This window comes from Lactuca serriola, chromosome 1 (genome assembly GCF_051521515.1).
Source record: "Lactuca serriola cultivar US96UC23 chromosome 1, Lser_US96UC23_V15, whole genome shotgun sequence".
In the NCBI taxonomy this organism is placed as follows: domain Eukaryota; kingdom Viridiplantae; phylum Streptophyta; class Magnoliopsida; order Asterales; family Asteraceae; genus Lactuca; species Lactuca serriola.
The window spans coordinates 169122702-169130907 of record NC_136408.1 but is presented as its reverse complement, the minus strand read 5'-3'; positions in this window follow the sequence as shown (position 1 = coordinate 169130907).

Below are 8206 nucleotides of genomic sequence, written 5' to 3'. Positions count from 1 at the left end.
CCCATGACACCTAGTGTAAGACCCTGGAGGGTTTTCAGGGCATCCTTGGGTGTTTTTGATGGATTATTGTCTAAGTCCATAACTATAATTTGTATATACTTGACCCGACCCGACATGATCCATTTGGGTTGCATGGCATTGGAACATTTGGTTAGACCTTTTGTGAGAAAAGGATATTTGTGACATGTTAATATATTATAAGTTCTGATATATTTATATGAAATAATATTATTTAATTAGTATTGATCAAGAATTAATTTGGAATTAATTTAGTGATTAAAAGAGACTAATTAAGTATATGGGGATTGATTGAGTAAATCATTCATTCTTATATATGTGGGCTTATGATCCATGATTCCTTATGTTGGGTTTAACCCATGTGGTGACCCATGGATACTCCATGGAGGTTAAAACCCATGGAGCATAAGGAACGGGTAAAGTGATGAGTTACATAGTGTAACCCTAATAGCCACACTATATAAAGACCCCATTGGTTGGTGAAATTGGCACTAGTGTATACACAAGAGGGCAAGCCGATTTCTAGAGTCCATGTATCTCTTCTCATGGTTATTCCAAATGTTGGTGATGTTGTGTGAACCATTTGAGGTGTCACACTTGGGGCACTATGCTCTTGAGCTCCATGGAATCAAGCTACATCAAAAAAGTATGTATTCTATCTAGTTTTTGTTATACTAATACTTATGACTGTATGCTAGTTAGAGTAATACCTTGGAAACTTCAAGTTTGCATGTATAATACATAAAACATAGATCTAATGTATTTAGGGTTGCATGTACACCATAGGAGTGTTAGAATGCTCAAAACCCAACAGTGGTATCAGAGAATAGGCTTGTTTTCAATTATACTTAATGCAAATTGCTGAAATAAAGCTGAAAAAATCGATTTTCTGGCTGTCTGGGCACTGAACTCGCCGAGTCCACTGATGGACTCATCGAGTCCATGAAGAAAATCATCCTACTCGTCGAGTAGCTTCATACACTCGACGATTAGGATCCCCTGACATCATATTTTCGACTTTTAAGGCTGGAATTGGACTAGAATCATTACCCTAAGCTGTTTTTGAACCTATAAACCTGTTTTTGATATGGTAATGTTCATTCTAATCCAATTTCAAAGATAATTGTCAATAAATTCATGTTTTGTATTAGTTTAATGGTTAGGCTAATTACATGAAAAAGTTTGATATGAATTATCTTGTTCTTGTGAGTTTGTTTAGGTTAATAGAAAAATTATGTGATAATATGTTTTCAATCTAAATTGATCTAATAGTTGTTCATAAAATGTGTTTTTGTAACTTGTCCTCAAGTTATATGAAAAGTCACACTTATGATTTTTAACACTCATAAAATTTCCAAAGAGGTTATGAAAATGAAGAGTCTTATTTTCTTAAATGTTTTTAAAGTCATCCATAACTTGTCCTCAAGTTATGGAACTTGAAGAGTTTTTCATTAAAACTAATTTAAACTCATAAGTTATGGAAATTAAAAGTTTTTTTGAATTGTTCAAAACTTGCCCTCAAGTTTTGGAATTTCTAAAGTTTCCCCATGAATACTTTAATTCCAAGTTAAGCCTTTAGAGTTTTAAAAGTTAAAATTCAACCCTTATACAATTATAATATTAATAGTTAATAGTTATATATATATATATATATATATATATATATATATATATATATGTGTGTGTGTGTGTATGTATAAGAACAAAGTCAGTCTTACCGTTAGTAGGCCTCATTCACGAAGTTGGTCTATAAGGGGGGTATAAGGTTACTGCCTATAAAATGACAGTTTAATGGGTGTTCACTCTCACCCACCGCTTCCTTGACTGGTGGAGGGTTGTTAGCCGAACGGGTTTGACATGACTATAATTATCCCTTCATTAAAAGTATAGTGATAAATACTAAGTAACTAAACTTTATTAAATTCCCAATCTTAGTTACTTAGGAAAATGTGAAATTGGTGCCAGCCCATGAAATTACACTTTGTACCTTACCAAGTCGTTGGTGGAGCGTGTGTGAGTAACCGGCACACTAACATGGACTAGTAAGAGTGGCAAAAGGTGAATTAATGTTTATCATAGATCGGTGGAGCGTGTGTGGGTAACCAGCACATCGATTAGGTGATAAATATTAAGGGTACCAAGTCAATTTACATGGTTATTCACACCTTGTTTGTGATCCTCGGCATCCCAGTCACAAACTTAAGAGGGCACAATCGAGATTTAAACATGCCATTGAATAGTTCAATGAATCTCAAAAGATCTTGGAGTTTCAAACCAATTAAAACCTAATATCTATTTCGTTTTTCATGGTGGAAATTGGTGAATCATCATTCGCCTACCTTCAAATACTTTATAGCTTGGATTACGGCATCCCTCTTCCAAGTTATAAAATGTTGTGTTGGGTCCTAGCCTTAATATTTCATATTTGGTGTTATATTAAGGACTTAAATAAACTAACTTGAATATCTCCCATTTTAGATATCTAGTTCAGACAACTATGATCTCCCCAAATCTCTTGGAACAAGCTTTCTCCATCTCCTCTAATTATTCTCCCTAACCCACAAGTTCTTGAATAGTTCAAGGTCACTCAAGCCCTATTGGCAAGTCGATGTGTGCTCACATCTTGAAGATGAAGTCACTTATTGACAAGCTGGGAGAGTTGGGTGTCAAAGTCTTGAGAAAGTTGGATGTTCAATCACTTTCTAAGTCACATAGTGAGTTCCTTTGGAACTACTATGAAATAGACCATGACATGACCCTTAATGATCTTATCTATTTGCTTGGTGCTGTTGAATCATAAATGATTTCAAGGACAAGTAAAGCAATTTTGATTAGAAGATAAAATTTCCAAAATTCCATGGATATTGTTAATGGTAACATTAGAAATCCAGAAAAGCTTTCTCTTCCGAATGGAAAGGGATTGACCATAGTCAACTCGGTTGACCAAATGGTAAAGAGAAAGGCTATGTCTGAGATTGTCCCGTGTACCATTCCCAAAGGGTCCATATGTTTCTATTTCCAAAGGAAGGGGCATTGGTTGCGAAGCTGCCCTAACTACCTAAAAGATCTGAGAAAAGGTCAAGTCAAAAAGTTTGACTCGACTTTAGGTAATTCCTCTATCTAACTATGTTAACTTCCTAAGTGTTGATTATTGGTACATCATGTGACAGGATCAAGCAAAGGGAAGGAAGCTTAAAAGAAGAGTATGTTGAATCTGATCGCGAAGATGAATTTCAATCACATGGTTCGAAGATCGGATTCTTGAGCTGCTACTTAGGAGTTATGATAGATTGCTAGGAAATATGTAATAACATAGTTTTCATTTAAAGTTTCATTGTAAGGAAAAAGTTTTTTCCACATTTTATAAATAAATAAAAATTTTGGTTTTATTTTATTTTATATCTCCTTGCAATGGCTTTTATGGAAATTGATGTATGTATGTTTCTAGCAATAATGGAAATATGAATTTGATTCTTTCATTTGTGGTAGTGTCTACATTCACCAAATAAGGAAAGATTCTCATCACCCAAGGTTCAATTGGACTGAAACTTGGAATCATGCAGGTTGTAAAGTATGATGAGTGGGGATTTTCATCTTTGGAAAATTAAGACTAATTCCTTGTTTACATGTATATGTGAGTCAAGTGAATGACTAAGGGGTCGAGTACACATTCTTGGGCACTGATCAAAGTCCACCACAAAAGGATCGAGAAGACTATTCGTCATGATTTACTAAAGTTTAGTAAATATGGTTATACTTACAAGCTTAAGTATAATTCTGAAACATTAAAAAAGTTTCAATGAATGGCAGAACAAATAAGAATAATCAAATTAGGCAGAAAGATACAAGTTTCTCAAATCTGAAAAGATGGGAGAGTACTTTATTATCATGTTTTATGATCATCTTAATGTTTATGAAACCACATCATAATTAATCCTCTAGGGACACCTTAGTGCATTCTTATGGCTAAGAAGAGGAGTCGTTAATTGTTGAAACGGTAAAATTAAGAAGATGATTCATACTTATTTCCAAAACAAGTCTTAGAGTCATACTCTAAGATTGTAACTTGAGTGACACATCTTAAGGAAGCCTTATAAAACTTGTCAAATGTAAGAGTAAAATGTTTTATACTCTTGTACATTTGAAATTGGTAAGTTGTGATGTTTTGGATAAAACTAAGACTAACTAAGGACAATCGTGTGAAGTGTTTGTCTTGATAAGAATCCGCACTATCTCTTGAATGTTTTTTATCAATACATGGTTCTTGGCAAGAGAGTCTTATATGTCAAGAGGACAGTGGGAGTCTTAAAATTCCTGAAAGAGTTTCAAGAACTAATCAAGAATAAAACCTGTTGTTTATCACTAGCACACAACTTGAGGTTTATAGTTTATCGTGTTGACATATTCATATTTATGTGCCTATTCTGGTTGAAGTTGACTATGCATCTGAGTTCTAAAAGTTCTCAATTGTTTGCATAGCAACCTGGAAGCAATGGTAGGCCTTGTGCTGCCAAGTGGCAAGAAGTTAATATTGTACAAGTTCGGTTTATATGAGTTTGGATTTGTCACTAACCTTGTCTTATGATTATGGTTTTGACAAATTCATATGGATAGGAACACATACACCATAAAATCTAAGTGTCATAAGGTTTCTCTCCGATTCATGAAAATGATGGTGAAGAAACGCTTTCACTAAGTAGATAGCAATTGTGATATTTGCATTCTCAAAGTCGTTAGTGGAGCGTGTATGGTTAATCGACACACTAACATGGACTTGTGAGGAATAACAAAGGTCTAAACAATTGAGACTATGATTACGGCATCCCTTTTCATAGTTCTAAAATTGTTTAGACACACATGTATGTTATATAAGAAAAGGTGTATGATTTTGATAAAGTTTTTATCAAAGCATCTCATATCAGAAGTCTGAACTTTGGTAAGGAAGTCAATAAAGCATTGATTTCTAGAAGTCCAACTAATTTATGGATACATGTCAAAGTTAGTGGGAGCATAAGTGTTATGCTAATAATCATTATGTTAGTGGGAGCATGATGATTATGATAAGTGTTGCAAGTTAGCAATGTTAATTATAGAAAAAAAAAATTTCAATTAGGAAAAGTTGTTTTGCTATAATTAAAGGAGAGGAAATTATACTTCATTTCAAGTCTAAAAGCTTAGATTGAGGTTTTAATCATCTTTAGTCAAGGATATATATATATATATATATATATATATATATATATATATATATATATATATTAATTAATTTTATGTTGGAATGGCTCAACATAAGGAAATTCTATATATGGGTACATTATTTGCGTTCTAAAATTCGATTATGATTACAACATCCCTTTTCATAATCTAAATTATGAGAATATGGCAAATAGAAATAAGAATATTTTAGCAAAAGAATGGTGTTGTATCGTGTCTTTATGTGAGACATCATGAATCATGTCCCATATGCTTCGGATATAGGATCGATTGCATGTGCTATAATATTCATTTGTTCTAAATTTTTCAAAATGCCTAGAGCATTAAGAGGGAAAAAGTACTAGAACTAGATATGACTAATTTGATTAAGCAATTGTCTAGGACAATCTAAGGTTTACCAAAGATTGGTTGCTCAGGGACAGTTGGAAGTATAGTGTTAAATTTTGGAAGGACCATATTGACATATTCAGAAAGGAGGCAACTCTTGTTCATAAGTGATTGTCAAAATGGGAATATGGAAATGTTTCATATGTGGAAGCTATTCAATATGTGTAAGATTATAAAACTTAATGCAACAAGGATGTTCAAAGCAATGTACTTTGAATTTGAGACTTCGTTTCCATGGAACTGATCTTAATTGGAAAAACTTTGTAGTGTCCGTTGACAAGTCTTTGTGACTTTGTGCATAGTCATTACAAGAGGATCAATGCATTTGAGTTTAGGATCTAACAGATTTCGGTAAATAGCAGGAATTTGGAATTCTTGCATTTGCGTAAGGATTTGGAATTGTGAAATGAGAATCATTGGAATTATGTTCAATCGATCTATTCCACAAAGTAAAGATCATAGACAAACATAGTGTGCATACTTGGTGTATAGAATGACTAGTGTTCAAGAAAAAAAAATAGTGTACGTGCTTGGAGCATGGGACAACTATTGTTTTCATTCTATTATAAAGTTGATAATTTGAAAAAGTATGCGATGAATAATGTGTAATCAATATGGTAATAAATAAAAGGTGTTCTATTTATATTCATAAGTTCTGAGACCATATTGGATTCGATTATTCTTGTGTTTCACTTTGCATGTTTTGACTTCTAGGATAACTAGGTTATTCTTTCTGAATGACTAAGTTATTTAAACTCTCCACAGTCAGTCATATGTTGGAAGTAGGTATGAATTAAGACGTTCATGAATCGGGTTTGTAGATGTCTAAGATGTTAGACATAGTAAGAGTTGCTACAACATTCATGAGTACTCATAAGTTATGAGTATTGGATTAAACCCACACTCATTTGACTCACTTCATGGATTTTATCACTAGTGATCATGAGACGATAATATCTTATATTCTTCAAACCTAGAGATATGAGTTGTTGACTATGAGTTGGTTATACATTGATTGTACGAAAACGCATTGGTAACTCGATGTTATAAAACGTGCATTTGTGTATGATTCAACAGGTAGTAGAACAACCATATAAGTCGAAGTTTATCCATTCCTTTTACCCTTGAAGGGATAAAAGTGATATCTGTGGGCCCCTCAATGATTTAGTCAAGCCTGGACTGATTTGATTTGTTCAGTTAGTCGGTCTTCATAAATCGAAAATCGGGAAACAACAAATGGACAGAGAAAATGATTATAATCCATGTCTCAGTCCATATGATATCTAGAATGGAGGAATATATGATCGCTTATCTAATGGACGTGTCATTGATTTGTTTAGAGTTTAGCAGCAGCTTTTAAGAGTTACGATTGTTGGTCAGGTTGGAGTTGTACTTGCAATAATAGTTATTAGACTTATCCAAGTGGGAGATTGTTGGATTAGTGTCTAAGTCCATAACTATAATTGGTATATACTTGACCCTACCCGACATGGTCCATTTGGGTTGCATGGCATCAGAACATTTGGGTAGACCTTTTGTGAGAAGAGGATATTTGTGACATATTAATATATTATAAGTTCTAATATATTAATATGAAATAATAATATTTAATTAGTATTGATCAATAATTAATTTGGAATTAATTTAGTGATCAAAAGAGACTAATTAAGTATATAGGGATTGATTGTGTAAATCATTCATTCTTATATATGTGGTCTTATAATCCATCATTCCTTATGTTGGGTTTAACCCGTGTGGTGACCCATGGATACTCCATGGAGGTTAAAACCCATGGAACATAAGGAACGAGTAAAGTGATGAGTTACATGGTGTAACCCTAATAGCCACACTATATAAAGACCCCATTGGTTGGTGAAATTGGCACTAGTGTATATACAAGAGGGTAAGCCAATTTCTAGAGTCCATGTATCTCTTCTCATGGTTATTCCAAATGTTGGTGATGTTATGTGAACCATTTGAGGTGTCACACTTGGGGCACTAGGCTCCTGAGCTCCATGGAATCAAGCTACATCAAAAAGGTATGTATTCTATCTAGTTTTGTTATACTAGTACTTATGAAAGTATGCTAGTTAGGGTAATACCTTGGAAACTTCAAGTTTGCATGTGTAATAGAGAAAACATAGATCCAATGTATTTAGGGTTGCATGTACACCATATGAGTGTTAGAATGCTCAAAACCCAACAGTTTTCATGTTTATCTTATATGTTGGTATGTATGGTTTGATTGGTAGTTAGTGAAGACCATGTAGGGGTTCCCATGACAGTGGGCTAAGACCCTGGAGGGTTTCCACGGCACCTAGTGTAAGACCTTGGAGGGTTTCTAGGGCTTCCCTATATGTTTATATGCATGGCTAGTGTAGTTGATATGATTTATATGAGTATGTGAATAAGACCTTGGAGGGTTTCCATGGCATCTTTATATGCGTATATGCATGCTTATACGATTGTTACAATTTATGTAGTTGTTATAGCTGTGACAACCCGAAATTTCTATCTCGAACAATATATCAATTCAATCAAAGTTAGACTCGTTTTGCCATCTTTTAACACTGTTTAGGGTCTATTT